The sequence below is a fragment of the Mustela putorius genome, unplaced genomic scaffold (genome assembly GCF_011764305.1).
Source record: "Mustela putorius furo isolate JIRA1106 unplaced genomic scaffold, ASM1176430v1.1 tig00000054_pilon_pilon_pilon, whole genome shotgun sequence".
Lineage (NCBI taxonomy): Eukaryota > Metazoa > Chordata > Mammalia > Carnivora > Mustelidae > Mustela > Mustela putorius.
Window position 1 is genome coordinate 633936 of NW_025421262.1, and position 22112 is coordinate 656047.

Here is a 22112-nt window from a genome sequence, read left to right on the forward strand (position 1 = left end):
GCTAGTAACAGTCCATTTCACATCACCCAGACTAACAGCAGCTAGCGTTTATTGAACGCTTGATCCAGAAACTGTATTACATCCCATTACCTCGTTTAATACGCAAGTTCAATGACCTTGTCTAGCCTTCTAATTTGACTCCTGAAGCGTTGGTGTCATTGATTCACAGTCCAGAAGCTGGCAGTGACATCTGCTGTAGATTTCTGTATCATTTCCATAATGAGGCGGACAGCAGTGGCATCTTGGTAACAATGTAGCCTCTGCTAATAGAGGATGCTGGCGTCGCTCTGACGTCAGGGACTGTGTTCTCATTTCCCCAAGGATGAGCTGGCTTCCTTAATGCAATTTCTTCATCTGTCAGTGGATCACTTGACATTAAATCCTGAGACAGCAGGAAGCAATGAGAATTTTTCACAGCAGCCCTACCACTTTCAAGGGCCTTGGTTATTGGGGCAATAATGTCACATGGTATCAGGTTTTTCCTTCTACCTCTCTGGCCACTTTCAGAGCAGCAGTGGCTCCAAGGGAAGCAGAGACCAGGGAAAGTATTTTTGGTTCTTCAGATCCCCTCACTGTATTTGACTTTTGGGTTAGAGAAGCTTTTAGAAATCATCTAATACAGGGCTTCTGAAACTGCTCTGTGAAGGTTTTAGGGTTCAAAAGACCACCCCCCACCACCACCAAAGCAGGAATTGCTTTTTGGGGAGAAGTACTATCTGAACAGGCAAAGCTTGGGGCATCCTTCCTCTGGTTAAACTAGCTTTGTGACATCTTTGGATGTTCCTCTTTTGAGGAACAAGTTTCTTTTCATTCTTCCATAGAAATGTTGACAGCAAATCAGCACAGTCATCAGACAGAGGCTTTGAGGCAGGAATTTATGCACTGATTTGGTCGTTCAGCACACTCCCGGACATTACTTGGGGGTCGGGGACATAGCACTGGAGAAAGGAAGTTCCTGCCATCAGGTAGCTTATATTCTGGTGGGAAGAGACAGACAATCAAGATAGGCCATGTAGTGCCTGTCGGAAGACGTGACCTGGGAACAGATGTGAAGGACATTCAGGCTAATAAATGGTGGCAAAGCAGTCCAGGTAGAGGGGATGACAGCATGGTTTCTGAGCTGGAGAGGAGGAGTGATGGAACGGGGACAGGGTCTGCCTACCAGGACTCAGGGACCTTGGAAATCGCTTCACATTTGCTTCTGAGGGAGATGGAAAGACCTGGGGGCAGGGAGAGCAGAGGAGGAACACACCCTCCTGGATGGGGCCGTTCTGGCTACTGGGTGGTGAGCAATGGAGGCAGCTGGGAGCAGAGGCCTGTTAGGAGACTCTCCAAAGCGTCCAGATTGAGGTGATGATAGCGTTGGCCAGGATGGGAGTCTATAAAAAGGGCAGAGGCACTTGGATTTGGGATGCATTTTGAAGGCAGAGCTTGAAAGTTCTGCCAACGAGTTCCATGCTGGGCGTAGAGAGTGGAGTCCAGCCTGACTCCGGGGCTCAGGCCTGGGCCTCTGGGTAAAAGGTGCCAGCTCATGCGAGTGACAGTGGGGGGAGCAGCAAGACATGCGCCCCACTTGGCCAATTCAGTTGCCTTTCATGATGGACAGGGAATTGCCCGATGATGATGTTGGCAACTCTGAGATCAGAAGAGTGTTTCACCTGAGGTTTTCCCATAATGGGTATTTGTCCAAGGTCGCACACGCCTGATCTAGAGGCTAGATCAACAGATCTCAGGGCTAAGGCCTCCCCGTGCTGAGTAGGGTCCACAGAATTTCATTTCTGCTGGCTCTGCTCTGGGTTCAGGTAGCTGGGACCCGAGAGAGGCACGAGGTGGGCGTCGATGCCCAGATGGCCCAGTGCTGTGAAAAGGGCCCCTGTTGTGCGGATTGGGAAGAGAGGGCCAGCCTCCCCCCCCCCCCCCCAGGAGCATGCTGGAGGAGAAGGAGACTAAGCAGAGTCCACCGGGAAGAACTTGTTCAGACTGGGTGGGGCACCGAACAGGGACCGCCGACCGAGCTGGGGACTCCATGGGACTGGAGCCTTTCTGCGGGCTACCAGGGCCTCTGTGAGTGGCCTGCTTCCCACTGTCGTGGGTTTGCGGGTTCTGATTACAGATCGTTTGTGGTTTTCATATAATGAAACTTTCATCCTTCCACCCTTGATGAACTTGACTACTTCCCCTTGGAGAGGGAGGCGTGGGGCCTGACGCTGAGGTCAGCGTTCCTTGTCACCACGATTTCGCCAGCATCTCAATGATGTGTGTTCCCTAGACTGAAAATTTTGAAGCAAACTGAAATAAAGATTTGTGTAACATCTTAGAACTTGTTTGTTTTTTTTTCCCACTTTGAAGTATATTATGAACCTTTTCCTGTGCCATTAAATATTCTTTTAGGGGAGCCTGGGTGGCTCAGATGGTTAAGCATCTGCCCTCGGCTAGGGTCATGATCTCCAAGTCCTTGGATCGAGCCCAGGTCGGGCTCCCAGCTTGGCAGGGAGTCTGCTTCTCCGTCTCCCTCTGCCTCTTCCCCTGTCTGTGCTCTGTCTGTCTCTGTTTCTGTATCTCTCTCAAATGAATTAAAAAAGAAATTTTTAAAAAAGAAGATATTCTTTTAAAATTTAACCATTGGGATTAATTTAGCTCTGGAAAGGGGGCAGTCTTAAGTTTTAAACTGGGTCTTTTGGGCTTAGACCTATAGGGAGAGGAGATTGTTCTGTAATGCTCATGAAATACATTGGGGGCCCCACATGAGCTGGAGAAGAACCAAGGAGAAGAGAGCGCAGATGTAGCCCAGAAAGGTTATGCCCGCTGGGGAGGCCCCAGGCTGTCTGTCGGCTGAGGTCTGTCCGAGGTCTGTGGAAACATAACTGTTCCATCCGTTAGGAACCTGTACAAGTAACAGCACACCACCTCAAGGGCCTTGGGGGAAAAGGGGGGGTGTGTTGTTGTTGTTGTGTTGGTGTTGGTATTGGTGGTGGTGTTACAGGAGATCTGAATTGGATAGCTGCTGGCCTTGCTTCAGTGGTTGAACGTTGCTCTCAGAAACTCAGCCTCCTATATCCTCTCTCTCCCTCTCTTCCTTGCCAGGTTGGCTTTTGTTATAGCCACAGATCATCCGCCCCAGTTCCTGGCTTTAAATCTTCCTTCAAGGCAGGATCATTGGGAAAGGGGCTGTGCCAGCCGGGTTGGTTTCTTTTTATCAGGAAAGGAAGAGCGTTCTCAGATCCCTGTCCAGATCCCCACACCAGCAGCCTTCCACTGGGCCACACCACATCCCGGAGCTGCCTGTGGCTGAAAGAGTGGCCAAACTGTACACATGTGGCTTTGTGACCTTTCTTGTAAAGGCAGACAAGGGAGGGTTGGGTCGGGCCACCCTGTCTCATGGAACCGTCCCACGAGCCTTGTCTGTCATCTAAAGGGGTTCCAGAAGCCACATTTAAAGCCGGGTGTTAACAAAAGACCCCCACGGAAATCAATGTTCAAGATGTGTTTCATTTATTTTATTTTTTTTTAAAGATTTTATTTATTTATTTGACAGATAGAGATCACAAGTAGGCAGAGAGGCAGCCAGAGAGAGAGAGAGGAGGAAGCAGGCTCCCTGCCGAGCAGAGGACCCTGAGATCATGACCTGAGCCGAAGGCAGCGGCTTAACCCACTGAGCCACCCAGGCGCCCAAGATGTGTTTCATTTAATGCAAGATACCCCTGAATCATTTCAGCAGGTAATCAATACAGAAAATTATTAATGAGATCGTTTGGATGGTTTTTGGTTCATTTGTGTGAGTCTTGGAAACCTGATGTGTATTTGACACATACCGAGCATCCCATTTTGGACCAGCTGGGCATCAAGGGCTCATCAGCCACACGAATGATGGCTGGCTACCTACCGCACGACACAGACAGCATCTCTGCCATAACTATTTTGTTCCTACTGGTGTTTTCTGGAATTGTTTTCCTTTTAATTCTCCCAGTGGAATTTGGAAAATGTCACTTTGTCTCCACCTGCCAAAGGCAAAGAAGCAAGGGAAATTTGGGTTGGTGTTAGGACTGAAGTAAAACAGGGAAGGCGGCGGAATTCAGACTTTGAGAATCCTCCCTGATGGCATTGTTGATGGACGGGAGGAAGGCAACAACAAGAAGGAGGCTGGTTCCTGTAGCGGTAAAAAGGAACACTCTTGTCAACATCAAAATACAGCTGGTGACAGATGCAGACATTTTGTAGACTGTGAGGAAAACGGAAGTGCCAATAGAAGGTATTATAATGCCAGGTATAGTCCCTTTGATGGTATATTTTATTCGATTAATTTTTTTAAGTTAAAAAATTTTTTAAGTTAAAAAAATTAAGAGAGCACATGTGCGCATGCACACAATCATGTAGGACAGACAGAGAGGGAGGGAGAGAATCTTGGGCAGACTTTGTGCCAGACACAGAGCCAGGACCCTGAGATCATGATCTGAGCTAAAATCAAGAGTCAGACACTTAACCGAATCAGCCACCGAGGCTCTCCTATTACCTTTTTATACTTATGGTGTGAATATATACTTACACACACACATGTGTATTTTGAAAAGTTGAAATAAAGATTTTTATAACATCTTACAACCTGTTTATTCATTTTAAAAATATATATTACAAATATTCTGTGTCACTAAGTATTCTTTTAAAATAGAATTTTAATATTATAAAAGTGTAGTATTCCATCATTTAGGTATATTTTTATTTATTTATTTATTTATTTTAAGATTTCATTTATTTATTTGACAGAGAGAGATCACAAGTAGGCAGAGAGGCAGGCAAAGAGAGAGAGAGAGGAGGAAGCAGGCTCCCTGCTGAGCAGAGAGCCCGATGCGGGACTCGATCCCAGGACCCTGAGATCAGGACCCTGAGATCATGACCCGAGCCGAAGGCAGCGGCATAACCCACTGAGCCACCCAGGCGCCCCCTAGGTATATTTTAATTTAATTTAAACAGTCTCGTCTTGGACATTTAGGTTGTAGGCAAGGTTTGCCGGCCCAGTGTTCCCATAAATACCTGTCCATAAATCTTAGTGCACATTTCTGATTTTCTGATCAAGGGGTTATGAATATTTTAAGGCGATTCATAAATGTTATCACCCTGAGACTTTGTATTAATTGGGACTACTGACAGAATTGAAGAAGAATGCTCATTTTATGAGGAAGAACTTTCTAACAGTGTTGCCAAAGAAAGCATGGGAGGCAGTGAGTTCTCTGGCAGGAAGATTGTTGAAACATAGGCTAAAGTCATGACCTCAACTCCATCTTCCTACTACTGAACCTCAACTATGATGCTTCTAAAAGGAGCAAGTCCCTTTCTCTTGACCCCTTGTTGAGGCAAGATAGCTAGCTTGATGGAGGAAATACTATAGAAAGAAATGCTATACTGGGGCCAGGTCTGGGGTAAATGACCTTTAAGAGTCCTTCCAACCTGAATGAGCTATGTGCAATGCTTTTATTTTTCTGACCAGAGTTTTCCATGTGACGTTTCTGTGTTGATCTGTATATTGCTCCCCTGTGCCCTCAGGAGGCAGGGATTTGGTGATCTCCTAAAAGGCTTCCCCAAAGTATGAATCTTTCTGAGGTAGGAGAGATTCTCACAGAAGAAGGGAAGTGTATCCTAAAATTGTCATTGTGTTGTTTGGCTCTTAGATATCCTCATCTTCTCTCTAGTAGTTAAATTAATTGCTGAGGTGGGTGTTGCCTCCAACTATAACCAATGGATTTGTCTATTTCTCCTCTCAGCTCGCTCGGTTTACGCTTGTGTTTTGATGCCCTGTTGTTTGGTGCATACATATTTAGAATTCTTATGTCTCTGTGGATTGATTCTTTTTTCAGTAGGCAACATCCCTCTTTGTTTCTAGTAATTTTCTTTGCTCTGAAGTCTACTTTATCAGATACGAATATGGCTACTCCTGATTGTTTTTTTTAAATTTTTCATTTTTGCATGGTATTTCTTTTTATAGCCTACCTATGGGTCAAATTACCTGTGTTTTGAATTTGAAGTAAGATTCTTATAGGCAGCATATATTTTGATCATTTTTAAAAATAAGGTAATTATTTATATGTTAGAGCTTAGACTTGTGACTTTATTATTCATTGTCTATTTGTTTCCTCAGGTTCTCATTCCTGTTTCTCCTTTCTTGCCTTCTTATGGGTTCCTGAAATTTTTAAGCTTTTTATCTTGATTTATTTATGTTTTTGAGTATATCTCTTTGTGTAATTTTCTTAGTGGTTGCTGTCAGTATTACATTATACATATGTGACTATGACTTCAAGTGAAGTGTGGAAACCTTACTTTCATTTGGGACCTTTTGATTTCCCTGCTTTTAAATATATTTTACATGAGTATCAGATGGTCTTTTATTTGGGTTTCAGTCATCAAATGTGGTTTGTAAAACTCATGAGAAGAGTATTATATGTTCTCATATTTGTGTTTTGTCCATTGTTCCTTCTTCCTTCCTGATGCTCCAGGGTATTTTCTTTTATCGTTTCCTTTGTACTTTAAGAACTTCCTTTAGCCAATTTTTAAGGTACATCTGCTTGTGTCAAAGTCTTTTAGCTTTCCTTTGTCTGAGAATGGCTTTATTTCCCCCTTTATTCATGAAGGATAATTTGGAAAGACATAGAATTCACAGTTGACAGCTTTTCTGTTAGAACTTGAAAAATGTGGTACACCTTCTAGCTGGCCTCTGTGGCTTTGTGGGAATCTGCTATTCAAACTGATGTTCTCCCATAGGTTATACATCATTCCTCCCTGGCTGCTTCCAAAATGTTGTATTTGCCTTTAGTTTTTAGAAGTTTAATTATCCTGTGTCTTAGTGTGGATTCCTTTAGACTCACTTTTTGTGATTCACTCAGCTTCTTGAGTCTGCAGGTCTGTGTCTATAGAATTTGGAAAGTTTTCAGCCATTATTTTTTTGAAGACTCTTTTAGCCCCTCTCCTTCTGGGACTCCAATGATGAATGTTGGGGTTTTTCTTTTTTGTTTTTGGGTTTTGTTTTGTTGTTGTTGTTATTGTCCTACCAGCCCCTCAGCTCTGTTCATTTTTTCTTTTTTCCTTCCAGTCCATTTTCTCTCTGGTGATCACACCGGTTAAATTCTCCTGGCCCGCCCTCAGGTTCACTGATTCTATTCTTTCATCTTCTCTCCAACATGGAGACCATCCAGTGAGATTTTTATTTCCATTATCACATTTTTCAGTTCTACCATTTGCATTGGTTCTTTTTTATAATTTCTGTTCCTTGCCAAGGTTTTCTATCTTTTCAAATGTTTGAAGAGAATTTGTAATTGCTTGTTGAAGCATTTTTATGACAACTGCTTTAAAATCCTTGTCTGTTAATTCTGACATCTTGGCATTGGTTGATGGATTGTCCTCTCTCATCCAAGTTGTGATTTTCTTGGCCTTCAGTATAAAGAGTAATTCTTTTAAAAATTGTGTTTTATTTATTTACTTATTTTTTTCAGAGCGAGAGAGAGCATATGTGAGCATGCATTGGGGGATACAGGGGAGTGCAGGTGGGGACAGAGGGAGAGGGAGAGAGAGGATCTTAAGCAGGCACCATACCCAGCACAGAGCCTCAGGTGGGGCTTCATCTCACAACCCTGAGATCATGACCTGAGCTGATCTCAAGAGTTGAACAGTTAACTGACAAAGCCAAGGTGCCCCACAGGGTTATTTCTTATTGTTTCCTACATATGTTATTTATCATATGTAGGATATGGGGCCCCATTTTTAAATTTTATTTTGGCAGGCATTCACTATGCTTAGGTTCAGCACATAAGTCCTGGCCTACATTGGTGAGCTGTGGTTTCAATGACAGTTTAATTTTCAGAGCCTTTGCAATGTTATTTGGATCTCTTCAGTTCATCTGGTGCTGCCAGGACTCCCATGGGACCCTGCTGGTGCTCCCTATGGGGGAAGGAGTTTCCCCTAACTGGGGCCATGGGAGTCTCTTAGTTGCAGGAGGGTAGTTTCCAGCCCATGGGAACAAAGAGGTTTCTTTGGCCAGGCACTTGTTGTGGCGAATGCCTCTTATTGATTTCACATGGCTCTCTCCATCTCTGGGTGGGTGAATGGAGTTTCAGGCCCGTGGGGACAAATAAGCTTCCTGGGCCAGGCTGTCCAGTCATTCTTGCCACTCCCACCCACCACCCCAATATCTCTTGGTGGAGATGGAACCCTTGGGTGCAATGGAGAAGCAGAACACTTCCTCTGGCTGCACATTTTTTCCCCAACCCATCTCCCATTCTGTCCCACTTGCCAGTACTGCTGGCTCACCTGGTGTTGTAGGGCAATCCTTATTAGATCTGGGGAAGAAACGAACCCCAAATGAGTCCAACCTGGGCTGCCTTCTGTTGCCAGGAAAGTTTGGGCTTAGGTCACCTTCCTTTTTGTGGGAGGATGTAAAACAAGAACTCATCAGTGACTTTTGTGAGAGCACCCTGGCCTCCGCCGCAATTCCCTTCTTCCCTTGCTCCTTGTGCAATAATTGCTTGTTATGTGACCCTCATGGTTGGTTGGATGTTGTGCCTGGCACTCTACCTGTCTCCAAAGCATTCTGAAATTATACTCTTGTATAATGATTTGGGGAGCCAGGCCCACTCATCTTTGCAGAACACGTGGCTGATGGTGGTCACGTTCAGTCAACTGCCTCTATTTGATGGCTAGGCAGGTCCACTTAGCAAGTACCAAGAAAGCAGGGGGAGGCAGAATTGAAGACTCGTCCTCATGGTTACATAGGTCCACAAAAGTTCTGGGCTGCTCTCTGAGTAAAATTGCCTTCTTCTTTCTAGTGTGAATATTTCATAAGAGTCAGGAGGTCTTCTGGAAACAAACAGGGGTATATCACACAACATCTTGACAATCACCTACCCTCATTTTGGGCCTATTTTTATCGCAAAATGTCTCGTTGTCCATTATCAACACAGAGCTTCCTACCTTTAAAATATTTCCTTGTCAAGGTAAGCTTTTAGTTTTGATTCTATTAAAGAAAAAGCCATGTCACTATAGGTGTCCTCTGCCCTGTGTGGCCTTCCTTAGGTCTGTGTGAATCCCAACTTCCTTCAGTCCCAGCTGGCTGCATCCTGGTCCTGGGGAGCCTTCCTTCACTGCTCTGCCCAGAGTTCTAACTCTGCTCAGAAGTCCTTACTGTTCTATCAGACCCATGCAATTATGTTCTGTTTTACTATTCCTCCTGCCAAGGCATTTAACTCTTGCTTAATGTTTTATTTAATATCATTTAGAGTAAAACTAAAATCTTTCTACACTCTACAAGGGTCCCCACGATCTTGCTACCCTACAATCTCCTCACTCCCACCTCTTCCCTCTGCCTCAGTCACACTGTCCTTTCCGATCCTTGAAATGTCAAGGTTTGAATCCTTAGTGCCTAGAACCGTGCCTGGTGCAAGAGACATTGCATTAATTAATGGGTGGATTTAAATAAAATTTACTATCTTGCCACTGAAAATGTAGTCTGTGTTTATTTGAGAGCGTTAGGGAATATAAAGATGTAGGAAACCCTTACATAATTCTACATTTGAGAGGCAAGCCAGAATTTACATTCTTTAAAAAATATATTTCTTCCCAATCCTTATACTATTTATGGTATTTTGGTTGGTTTGTTTTCTATGGTTATATTCACAATATATTTTGTGGTAGAACTGATCTTTTTACGTATGTTTGCCTTGCTTTTTCTAACTGTTATGTCATATTTACTTATTTTTTACTGCTTCTTATCCCAAAATGGATTTGAGACCCTATGAGATCTATAAATACAGTATTTCCTAGGATTGCCTGCAGCAGGCAAGCTGTGCCTGAATCCTACTAAGTGTTTGCAGAGTGAATGAGCCTGTCTGGGGCAGCTTGCTTTCCAGTAGTGAGAAGACACGTGATTGTATCTGACTCCAGGAAGCAGCCAGTGCCTCCCAGTTGGTCCATGGCATGGAGCCACTGACGCTGAGTTCTGTCCCTGGCAGTTTGTTGTCCCCATCTGTGTTTGCATCTCTTTTCTGGAGGAAAGCATGTCTGAAGGCCTGGTCACAAGGAGTGGCCTCCCTCTGGACCAGATGAGACTCATTCCATCCCGCAGACCTGCATTACCCAAAGTGCTCTTTGCATGCAAAGAATGCGAAGTCCCAGCCCAGCAACTAAAATGTTTGGGCACCTCCTTCCCTTCCAACCCCTGGAGGCATACACTCCAAACAGGGCCCAAACTGCCACCACCCTCCACCCTACCAAGCCCTAGGATCCTCTGATTGGGAGTTTGCAGAAAGGGTGACATGCTGGGTTTCTCTGAGGACAAGGCTCTAAAATGGGGCCCCCAAGTTACTGGGACAAATGATTTGACTTGTGTGTGACTCCCTCTGGTCACAGGATCGGTACACAAGTTGCTCTCCACACACACATGCACCTACCTGCCCCCAACGTACCCCTACATCGGATCTCAGCTCCAAAGTTACTTCCTCCAGGAAGTCTTCCCTGCACCCTGGGTTCCGTCACGTGACTGATGACATGGTTTCATTGCAAAGCTCTGTATCCTTCCTTTCTTGCACTCATCATAGTTAATAGTTACACATTGTTTTTGTAGGTCTTGCCCGCCCCCCACTAGACCACAGTCTCAGGGATGGTAAAGACTGTGTGCTTAGAACATGATGGTGCTCAATAAATGCTTTTGAATGAATGAATGAATGAATGAACAAATGAATGGGGGACATTTGGGTTGAGGCAGTAAAGAGGACTGGTTACAAAGGTGAGCATTGGAGCCAGGTGTTTGGAGTCAAGCCCAACTGTGTGGTCTTGGATAGTGCCATGACCTCTCTGTGCCACAATTTCCCAGTCTGTAAAATGGGACTAATTAATACCACCTGTCTTGGGTTGCCTGGATGGTTCATTTGGTTAAGTGTCTGCCTTCAGGTCAAGTCCTGATCCCAGGGTCCTGAGATCAAGACCTGCTTCTGGCTCCTTGCTCAGCAGGGAGCCTGCTTCTCTGTCTCTCGTTGCCACTCCCCCTGCTTGTGCTTTCTCTCTCTGTCAAATAAATTAAATATTAAAAGAAAAATACCACCTGTCTCATGGGGTTGTTGTGAAGCTCAAATGAGGAACTCTGTGTAAGGACTTCTAGCAAAGCCACACTCCCAGTAAGTCTTCAATCTACATTAGTTGTTACCATGACTACTCTCCTACTCTTTTGGCCAGTAGAAGTAGTGCTATAATGAATATCCTTTACCTTATATCTTGATACACTTTTTTATGAGTGTTACAACAAGTGAGATCCCTAGAAGTTGAATTTTTGCATCAGAAGATTAATTTCTTTATTTTTAAGATTTTATTTATTTATTTGACTGATAGAGATTACAAGTATGCAGAGAGGCAGGCAGAAACAGAGAGGAGGAAGCAGGCTCCCTGCTGAGCAGAGACCCTGATGTGGGGCTCAATCCCAGGACTCTGAGATCATGACCTGAGCCGAAGGCAGAGGCCCAACCCCCTGAGCCACCCAGGCACCCCAGAAGATTAATTTCTTTTTATTTTTGTGTGTAGAGTAAGAGAGAGATCTAATTTTGCAAAATTCCAAATGGAGAGTTATGGAAGACCAATGTCCCTGTGAAATTCAGGGTTAGCAGAAATCAGACATTCAGAAAGGAGACCAGAGAGGACCAGAATTTAGTTAACGCAGGTAAAAAGATACCTTGATGGACAGTTTTCACTGTTCCCTTTGGGCTCCCTCAACCCTCTGAGGCTCACTGAGTGTTGCAGAGATTAGGATTGGGGGAATCTTCTACATCTTCTGTGTTTGAGATTTTATGCCCAGTACTGAGGGAAGTTGAGTCAGTAAGACAACAGCTCCCAACCCTGCCCTCCCATGACAATTAACCACTCTCTAACTGCCAATCTAGACTCATTGTCTAGATATCTGATGTCTGGGTTTTTGTCATCAGATCAGTTGTGTCTTAGACCTAGGACTTTTCCATATAACACAAGGGCTTTCCCTGAGGTGGAGAAGCTTTCCAGCCCAGCGCCTCCCCAGCAGTGGGCCACGCCAAGGGTCAGTTTCTGGACTCTCTGTCCAGTTCTGTAGCTATTCCTTCATTCCACCATCATTGTTATGTTTCTCAAAAAATTTGTGGCCATAGTCTCATCCAAGAAAGCCTGAGAGTCAGTTGTCTAAATTGTGCCCCAACCCCTGCGAAGTATTTGTCTATACACATGTGCACACCCATATACACATTGTCACACACATGTGCTTTCACCAGGATTATACTGAACCTATGGAAAAATTTAGAGGTATCTTCCCCTTCTAGAACATGGAATATTGTTCCTTTTATTCAAGTGTTTTATGTTCTTTAGTAACATTTTGTAGTTCCTCTGTATAGGTCTCACACATTTTTTTTTATTCCTTTGTTGCCATTGTCCATAGGGCTTTATTTCTTATATTTTTTCAGCTGGTGCCTCGTGGCAAGAGGCGAACCGAGAACTTTTGAGACAGATGGCTAAGCTGATTTTAGTTGCCATGTTATGGGGCACAGGGCTAAATCAGGCACTGTAAACAGCTCCCAGGCAGGGATTAGAATAAGCCAGCAGTCGTTTGCAGGGCGTGGAGTACTCAGGCGGGTGATAACGTCTTTACTTGGTTTGGTTGCCGCATAGCACTGAATACTCAAGGGTTCATCTTTTCTTCATAAATAGTATTCCTGAGCAATCCAGATTGGCTTACAGAGTCATTTAAAGTAACCAAGGGAGGGCGCCTGGGTGGCTCAGTGGGTTAAGCCGCTGCCTTCGGCTCAGGTCATGATCTCAGGGTCCTGGGATTGAGTCCCACATCGGGCTTTCTGCTCAGCGGGGAGCCTGCTTCCCTCTCTCTCTGCCTGCCTCTCTGCCTACTTGTGATCTCTCTCTCTCTGTTAAATAAATAAATAAAATAAAATAAATAATAAAGTAACCAAGGGAAGGTGATATCGAAGTATCTTTCTAGCTGATCAACCCTTACCTATTTCTAAAGGCTTCATTTTCTTGGAATGTCTCTCTTACCGCACAATTTACCAGGTTTGCCCTTGGTCATAAGGTTTGCCTAGGAGTAGTTTTCGGTCTCTAAAACGATAGGATCCTGTACTGCTTCTTTTCCTCCCTCTCTTACTTCCTTCCTTCTTCTTCCTTTCCTCCCTTTCCTCCTTCTTTCCCATTGATACGACCCTTTCCTTGAGATGTAATCGACATACCATACAAGCTGCCCAGTTAAAGTGTTCAGTTCAGGGCGCCTGGGTGGCTCAGTGGGTTAAGCCGCTGCCTTCGGCTCAGGTCATGATCTCAGGGTCCTGAGATTGAGTCCCGCATCGGGCTCTCTGCTCAGCAGGCAGCCTGCTTCCTCCTCTCTCTCTCTCTCTCTGCCTGCCTCTCTGCCTACTTGTGATCTCTCTCTGTCAAATAAATAAATAAAATCTTAAAAAAAAAAAAAGTGTTCAGTTCAATCAGTGGTTTTTTAGTATATTCACAGAGTTGAATGACCATCACCGCGATCAAATTTAGAACATTTCATCACACTAAAAAGGAATCCTGTACCTATTAGCAGTTATTTCCATTTCCCTGTGATCCTCCTCAGCCCCAGGTCACCACTAATCTACTTTGTCTCTATACATTTGCCTACTCTATGCATTTTGTATAAAAGGAATCATATAATATGTGGCCTTCGGTGAGTAACTTCTTTCACGTAGCATGATGCTTTCAAGGTTCATCCATGTTGTAGCATCTATCAGTGTTTCATTCCTTTTTATTGCCAAATAATACCCCATTTTGTGGATTTACCACATTTTTATTGACCCATTTATGAGTTCATGGATATCTGGTTTATTTCTATTTTTTGGCTTATGGATAACACTACTATGAGTGTTCATGTACACTTTTTTTTTTAAGATTATTTACTTATTTATTTATTTGACAGAGAGTGTCACAGCAAGAGAGGGAACACAAGCAGAGGGAGTGGGAGAGGGAGAAGGAGGCTTTCCACCGAATAGGGAGCCCAATGCAGGGCTTGATCCCGGGACCCTGGGATGATGACCTGAGCCGAAGGCAGATGCTTAACGACTGAGCCACCCAGGCACCCCTATGTACAAGTTTTTATCTGGATATATGTTTTCATTTCTCTTGGGTACATACCTAGGAGTGTAACTGCTGGGTCATATATATGGTAACTCTGTTTACCCTTTTAAGGAACAGCCAAACTATTTTCCAAAGTCACTGTATCACTTATATTCCCACCCGCATTTAGGAGGGTTCCTTGCAACACTTGTTATTATCTCTCTTTTTTATTGTAGCCATCCCATAATGGTGAGTGGGAAGCCATATCTCATCGTGGTTTTGATTTGCATTTCCCTGACGTCTAAAACCATACTGCTACCTGAATGGTCTAAAACCATACTGCTACCTGAATGAGATATTTAAATGCCGTCTTGTCTCTCCTTGGAGCTACCCTTGCTAGATTTGTCATGGGGTCTCATGTTTATTTTTTCCCTGCAGATTCCAGAAACCCACACAACTAGATAATACGCCACATGACCATTTTTATTCTGGCACAAAGGGTGGGAACCTCAAGAGGAAAGAAGCTTCTAGAATGCATATGGCTCATGACCAAAAAATAAAAGTGGTTATTTAGATATCTCTAGCAGCCATATATCCTTGTTTCAGATAGTAAAACATTCAGAACTAAATCAAGAAATGAACTTTTTTCTAGAAGCCCTCATTAATTATTAACTCCTAGTGCCTCATATGAAGAAAAAATTTTTTAAAGATTTTATTTATTTTATTTGAGAGAGAGAGAGAGTACAGAGGGAGGGGCAAAGGAAGAGGGAGAGAGAATCCCAAGCAGACTCCACACTGAATGTGGAGCCCGACGTAGGACTTGATCTCACAACCCTGAGATCATGACCTGAGCTGAAACCAAGAGTTGGATGCTCAACTGACCAAGCCATCTAGAAGCCCCTCATATGAAGAAAAATATAATATGTCTTCTCTGATATAAAAATGCTGCCTGTGACCTGGAAAGTTCTCACGTGCTGATTGACTAAGATGGAAGTGTTCCCAGTGGATGCGTAAGGAGGAAGCACCAAAAGTGAATGAGGATAAAGATTCCTGAGCCCAGGCGACAGTACCTATAAGACTTGCGTGTCTAAAAGAATGACCTACAAGGGGAAAAGAAAAGAGGAAACAAATAAGAGTTGATAAGAGAAAGAAACGGGAGAAGAAGTTAGTACTTTCGTCAGCTTTGGGCCCTCCATAATCCGAGTTGAAGGAGAACCAGAGAATGCATTCACTGGGACAATTCTTTGCTTGCTGGATGACAGGCATAAGGCTAAGTGTCACATGAGCTATTACACTTACTCCCCGTAGGCCTCCTTCCCCACATTACAGGTGACGAAAATAAGGCCAGGAGAGATGGTGTAACCTGTCCGAAGTCCACATGTGGCATTTGAAATTAAGCCTTTCTGGATCCTAACTACTGAGAGCTCCGAGTGTTTTTGTGAGGTAATGGATGACAGACTATTCAAGTTTGGGTATAAATGGAATTTGGATGGAACTAGGGAGAAAATAGAGATTTTTTTAGTGAACTGCCAAGAAAAAGACCCACATTAGGCAAGGCTAGACTCAGGTACCTTTATCAAATAATTAAGACGGAGGATTCTCTTTTAAAAAACCAAAACAAACAAAGTAAGTCTTACAAAGACATGGATGGTCTTTATGATAGTGTAGGAGATTCAGCTACCCACTTGCACACCCAGATATGAAAGTGTGTGTGAGCAGCCCTCTCGCCATGCCCTCCGTAACCGATCAACTCTCTCATCTGCAGCTGAGAAAGACCGGTGACGTTATGTTTTCCTGGGAGGAGTGAGGAGTATTCCGGAAAGCCTGCAAAGAAAAAAAGTCTTTCTTGGCCAATGTTAAAGCTCTAAGCCAGAAGTCAATCTCTCAGATGATGGGGAATTGACAATGAAGGGCTTTGCTGAACCTCCTGTTTAAATGCTAGCTCATGATACTATCCCGTAAGGTGTGGCAGGAACAAAAACTATGAGTTGTAGTGCAAGACAGCCATCAACCCTCCCCCCACCCTCCACGCCCATTTCAGAGAAGCACAGCTTAGTACTTTGGGACCTTGGCAGTTTCCAGACCAGAGCCCGTTTGGAGCACCCATTGCTTGTGCTAAGAGCTCCTCCCTCAGACACGCCTTTATGACTGAGACCCCTGGAGCCAGGGACTGGCTGGGAGAAGGAACCAATTCCTGGACTGAACAGCTTGGGGATAATGAAGATCAAAAGTCCCTGGTGCATCACTCCACTTGTCACATGTTAATTGGGACTGCCCTGGATTCTGGCCAGGGCTGGACGATTTGCCCTGGGTTTCTTTTTACAGGCTTTGTGACCATTAGCCTTTGTTTCTTCTGTTGGGATTTGTCTTGGGAAAATCCCAAAACATTTCAATATGGAACAGTCACCGAGTCAGAGGCGGTCAGAAGGAACAGGCTTTTAGAGATCACACGGTCATCGCCAAGCATGTTGTTAAACTCCCAGAGATGGGAAGCTGGGTTTAGGCACGCTGCAGAGCTGGTCAGACGTTGTCCCGAAATAGTTGAAGCTGCAGGAGCACACCGTACCTGCATTACACCTTTTTATTCTTTTTTTTTTTTTCTGAGAAGCTCTAGGGTTTCTTTGGACATTTATTTAATGTTATAGCTTCATTTGCAACTGTGACAGAGATGGGGGGTTGGCGAGGAAGACAGAGGGACCATGAAGATTAAGAGGGTACTTCCTACCCCACCGCCTCTACTGGAGGGAAGGTGTCTCAGGGGTTCCCGTGACCATCTCCAGGTTTGGTAATCTTCCAGAAAGACTCAGACAGAGCCCTCAACATATAGTGATATTTATGGCTAAGATTAATTTATTTTTTAAAGATTTTATTTATTTATTTTTCAGAGAGAGAGAGAACACAAGGAAGGGGAGTGGCAGGCAAAGAGAGAAGGGGAGGCAGGCTTGCCACTGAGCAGAGAGCCCAGTGCTTGAACCCAGGATCCCAGGATCATGACCTGAGCTGAAGGCAGACACCTAACCAACTGAGCCACCCAAGCACCCCACATAGCTAAGATTTATTGCAGGGAAAGGATACAAAACAGAATTAATGAAGGGAAAAGGTACCTGGGGCGAAGTCTAGAGTCCTCTCCCATCAGCGTTACAGAGAACAGGGTTAATCCCTCCAGCAGCCAACTGTGACAACCCAGGCCAAATGCTGGCCACTGGGGAAACTGACCGGAGACTTAGTGCCTAAGGTTTGTCCTGGAGGCCAGTCACATAGACCCTTCTGCCCACTCCATTCCAGCCTTGTAGAAGGAAGATGGGTGTGGAGCATGGACCATGTTGCTGGCCCAGAGGCTAGGCACAGCAAGCTCCCTTGGTCATCCTGAGGAAGGTCCCTGCCGGCTCTGGGAACTGTCTGCCAGTCAAGTCCCAGACGCTAGCCAAGGGCCAACCTCGCAAAGTGGGGCCTTTCTGAGGACAAGCCATCTTGAACCTGCTGTGTCAACACTTCTCTGCGCAGAAAGGAAATCACGTTGTGTTCTTTATTCTGTGAGAACCACGTGTGGCTGTTAGTACGGCGACGGTTTGTCATCACCCGTGCCAGACTTGCATTTCTAACAGGCATCCAGTGTCCTCGGATGTCTCAAACCCGGTGTGTCCCAGACTAAGCTCATCACACCCCACATTCTGTTGGTGAACTGTTCCCCCGCTCCCTCTACCGAAGTTACCCGTAACCTCCACCTCTGTTCTACCCTCCACGATGAGGTTCCAGGTCCTCCCATTCGGACTGCTTACGTGTCTGTCCCGAAACTTCTCCTCATCCCCCCCCCTCCTTTGTCCAGCTTTGGTTGTCTTGCTCTAGGGCAGTCAGGTTTTTTTTTGTTTGTTTTTTACTAGATCTTTCCTTAGAACCTCCCTCTGTCTCTTTTTCCCAGCCACCGTCCATAACGTGCTGCTGCCAGAGTTCTCCACGATTCTTCTCTTTCTTCGAAACCAATTTTTTCCCACTGACAAATGGTCGCCATACTGACTCTTTTATTTGCAAAAGTAACACAGGCTCCTGGTAAAAATTCAGATAGTACCGAAGGGTATGTGGTTTTCAGACAGCAAGGTCTTTCACTTGGTTTCCCCAGTGTCCTTCCCTGGGGGTTGACAGTTTGTTATGTACCCTTCCAGAATGTTCTTTGCCCGTACAAGTGTGTGTGTGTGTGTGTGTGTGTGTGCACGCGCACATCCTTGAAACACGCAGGCTTTGTACACCTCCCGCACGAGTGGGAGTACACAGCACATACAGGTCCATGCCTTGCTCTTTTTGCTTCATATGTTACCTTAGAAACGTTCCCTTGTGTGCTAATCTTTTGAATTTTTTCAAAGTTCCAGAATGTTCTAGTATATGAGTGTCACCATGATGGATATTTGTGTTGTTTCTAGGCTCTTGCTATTCTAAAGAATTATCCTTGAAGACACAGATCTTATTTCCTGCCCTTCCCTGGCTCTGGCCTGTCGCGTGACTGTCACTGTTTACAGCTCTATCCCTAGCTGGAAACCGGAGACGCCGACAGATCGGCTGGGGGTCCATGCAGAAAGATGATAATGGAGCTGGTATGTGATTAAAATGTTCTATATTAAGACAACAATTCTATTATGGTGTAAGATGTAGAACCCTCATGAATTTTGCAGACGGCGGTGGAAGACTTTTAAGGAAATTTGTGGAGGCTTCTTCAAGACCCCCTAAGGCACATATTCTCCTTTCTTGCTTAAAGGTCATTTGTGGAATGGTTGAGGACCCAAATCTGTTAGGACCCAGCTGGAATTTCCTGGTACAGGTGTGCCTGCTGTCCCTCCCTACTCTGTGTTTGCACACACAGAACTACTTGCCAGTCCCTATTCCCTTTGTGAGGAAGGTTTCTGGCCTTCTCCATCTGGTGTACTGCTCTTCCCTAGAGAAACACTGAAGCACTGAAAAAGCATGCACGTTTCTAGCCACGTTTCTAGCTGTGTGATCTTGGGCAAGTTACTTAACCTCTCTGAGTTTTACCGAACTGATCTTTAAAATCTTTAAAAGTACTTGGTAAAATTGTTGTGAGATTTAAGTGCATTCCTGTATGTAAAGTGCTTACTTACAACAGCATTTGGTCCATGGTAAGCACTATGTAAATACGTTACTATTAATGTTACTATTATTTTTATTATTCAAGGCCCAGTTTCCATGATTCCCCTAGGTTCCTTCTTTGTAGGTGCTTGGGCATTACTCGACTTCCTCTTCCCTTTAGGCAATGCTCTCATGGAGAGACAGGACCCTGCCTTACCTATCTTTACAACCCCTCTCTGACACACTTTGATAATTTGTTGATGTTGTATAGATAGTCAATGAATGGGAGCATCATTATAGTAATAATGGTCCAAATTCTTATATCTGCTTTCATTTCCTTGTCCTGTCAATTTCTTTATGCAGCAACAGGTCAGTTTTTGTCCTGGGGGGGGGGGGTGGAAGGGGGGAGCTTCTGACCTCCTCAGTTGGGTTTTTAAGTGAACACTTCATCGTAGAAACCGTTTAAATTAAACCCGTGTCTCTCCAACCGTGTTTATGCTCATAGTTATTCTCCAAAAACAAGTCTGGCCAAGAAATGTTTGAGAAAGTGTAGCTTGCACAAAATTAGCCGGATACCATGACCGTAGTTCTTCTCAGATCTTTTACTAGGCTTAATTAAGGCTGGAGGGAGAGAATGTGGGATAAAATTAGCAAATTTCTTAACTCTTTTTGACCAGAGGACCTTTTTCTTGGAACCTTGTCAGCTAGTGGGACTCATTCTGTGGCACGTGCTTGATGAAAAACGGCACTAATTTAACCTCATTCTCTCCGCGCGGACTCGCCCAGGGCTTGGCAGCTGCGATCATGGGGCCGTTTACCTGCTGTCTGTGGTCCTAGGCCCATAGAGCCTCAGTACCTCCCGCCTAGAACATCTATCTAAGAGTAACTGTGGTAGCTCATTTATCCATTCGGGACAGATTCGCCGAGCTTCTGCTACGTGCACTGACCTTGAAGGTAACAGGACTCTTGCCATCAGGGAACTATCTGGGGGCTCAGCCCAGAAGCCTGGTATGAAGATGGGGGAGAGCGGCGCCCTCTGCTGGCCGCATGGGGAGCTCGGAGGAGGAAACCAGAGTCTCTGGTCCAGAACCTCTCAGGGTATAAGAGGATGGAGGGGCCGATTGAAGTCTAGGGAGAAGTAATATAAAAAATTCTTTTGGCTTCAAACAGCTAGTTGGAAGCCGCCTGGAAGCAGTATTTTTCCACTGCGTCTCACCGCCTCTGAAGCTCAAGTGTCGGAATCAGGGAAACATACTCGGAGACGAGAGCTTCCTGGGAAGAATTTATTTCATGTAATTGCCCGGAGGTTCTTAAACTTGTTCAGGGCCATCAGATTGGATATCTTTCCCTCTTCCATTTGCCTGTACATGATCCAGGTCCTATTTATTTGGATGTAGGCATTTGACCCTTAAATAGCACAGGCTTGAACTGCCTGAGGTGGCTCATAGGCGAATTTTTTTTTCCCCAGTAAAACAGTAGAGTAATGAAAATGTATTTTCTCTTCCTTACGGTTTTCTAAATGTTGTATTTTCTCTAGCCTACTTTATGGGACGATTACAGTATGTAATACATAAACAGCATGCAAAATTAAAAATAAGTGCCAATCGACTTTTTATGTTATCCGGACATAGGCAGGTGGACAAAGGCAGGCTACTAGAAGTTACGTTTTTGAGGAGTCAAAAGTTACATGCAGATTTTTGGCTGCACACGGGCCAGCGCCTGCATCATTCGAGGGTCGACTGTGTTTTTGCCTTCTTACTGCTTCCAGCTGCAAGCACTGTCAGGGATGCTTGTGGCGGGACTCACAGAGCAGCCAGAGGGCCCTACCTGTGGTTTGCCAGCCTGACATCTGGCTGTGGGAGGAAAGTGGCCGGGCCAGGGTTAGTGCCTGCAGAATGGGAGTGAGTTTGCGGTACTGTGGTTCCCGACGTGCCATGGAAACACTAAGCAGACAGGAATGTAACACGCGCACTGCGCATTAGAATGAATAGGCCACCCACTCTCGCCCAAGGCTCCTCCCCAGCCGCCCAGCCTGCTCGACCAGGGCCCAAGGCACGCTCACTGAGGCACCTGGCATTTAGCGCCAAGAATCAACATCAACTCCCCAAGACCTCCCTTCCCTCATCACCTCTTCTCCGCTTTCTGAATGAGGTCCCCTCATTCGGGGAACCTCATGGCTACATGAGGCTACATGACCTACATGGCTACATGGCTACACCAGTAGCCCCATGAGGGTTCTCTCACTCCCCCCACACCCCTGCCAGCTGCCTTTCTCTGCTGCTCTTCCTACCTCGCTCTGTCCTCGATTCCGCCTTGCCAAGGACATGTCCCATGCTTTCCCCATCCTGGAGCATCAGCCTACACCCGTCTTGCCCTCTGCCTCTGCTTGATGAAATCGGATGACTTTTCCAAGGCCTCTGAACCTCCCAGATTTGGGTTCAGCTGTTCCCTTCCCATCTAGGAGAAGTTCTGCTCCACTGGCTGAATTAAATGGAATTAATCTCATGCAACCAGAAGTTAAGGGGCAGGCACTTTATGGCAGGTATAGACGCTCCATCCTGGGCTCCTTTCAGGCACCAGTTCTTTCTATAGGCTCTTCTCCACCTGCGGTCATGAGAGCGGCTATCGTCTGGGTATTTCCCAAGTTCCAGACAGGAAGGAAGACGAGGCAGAATCTCCCCTGAGAGAAATCTGTTTCTACCTCTTCGACTGGAAAAGGAGTCACCTAGCCATCCCCAACTGTAAGGGAGTTGAGGAAGCTTTTTAGCTCTCTAGCTTCCAAGGGCCGGCTAGAAGGAAGTTCGAATGGGCTGTCAAATGATTGAAATGCTTTTAAATATTACCTCCTCCCTGAAGCCTTTTGTAAGCATCTTAAACGTCCTGTGCTTTTATCTAGCATGTGTGAACCTTTTTCAGGCCCTCATATTTTGCTTCCTGTTAGGTACTTGCCTTCC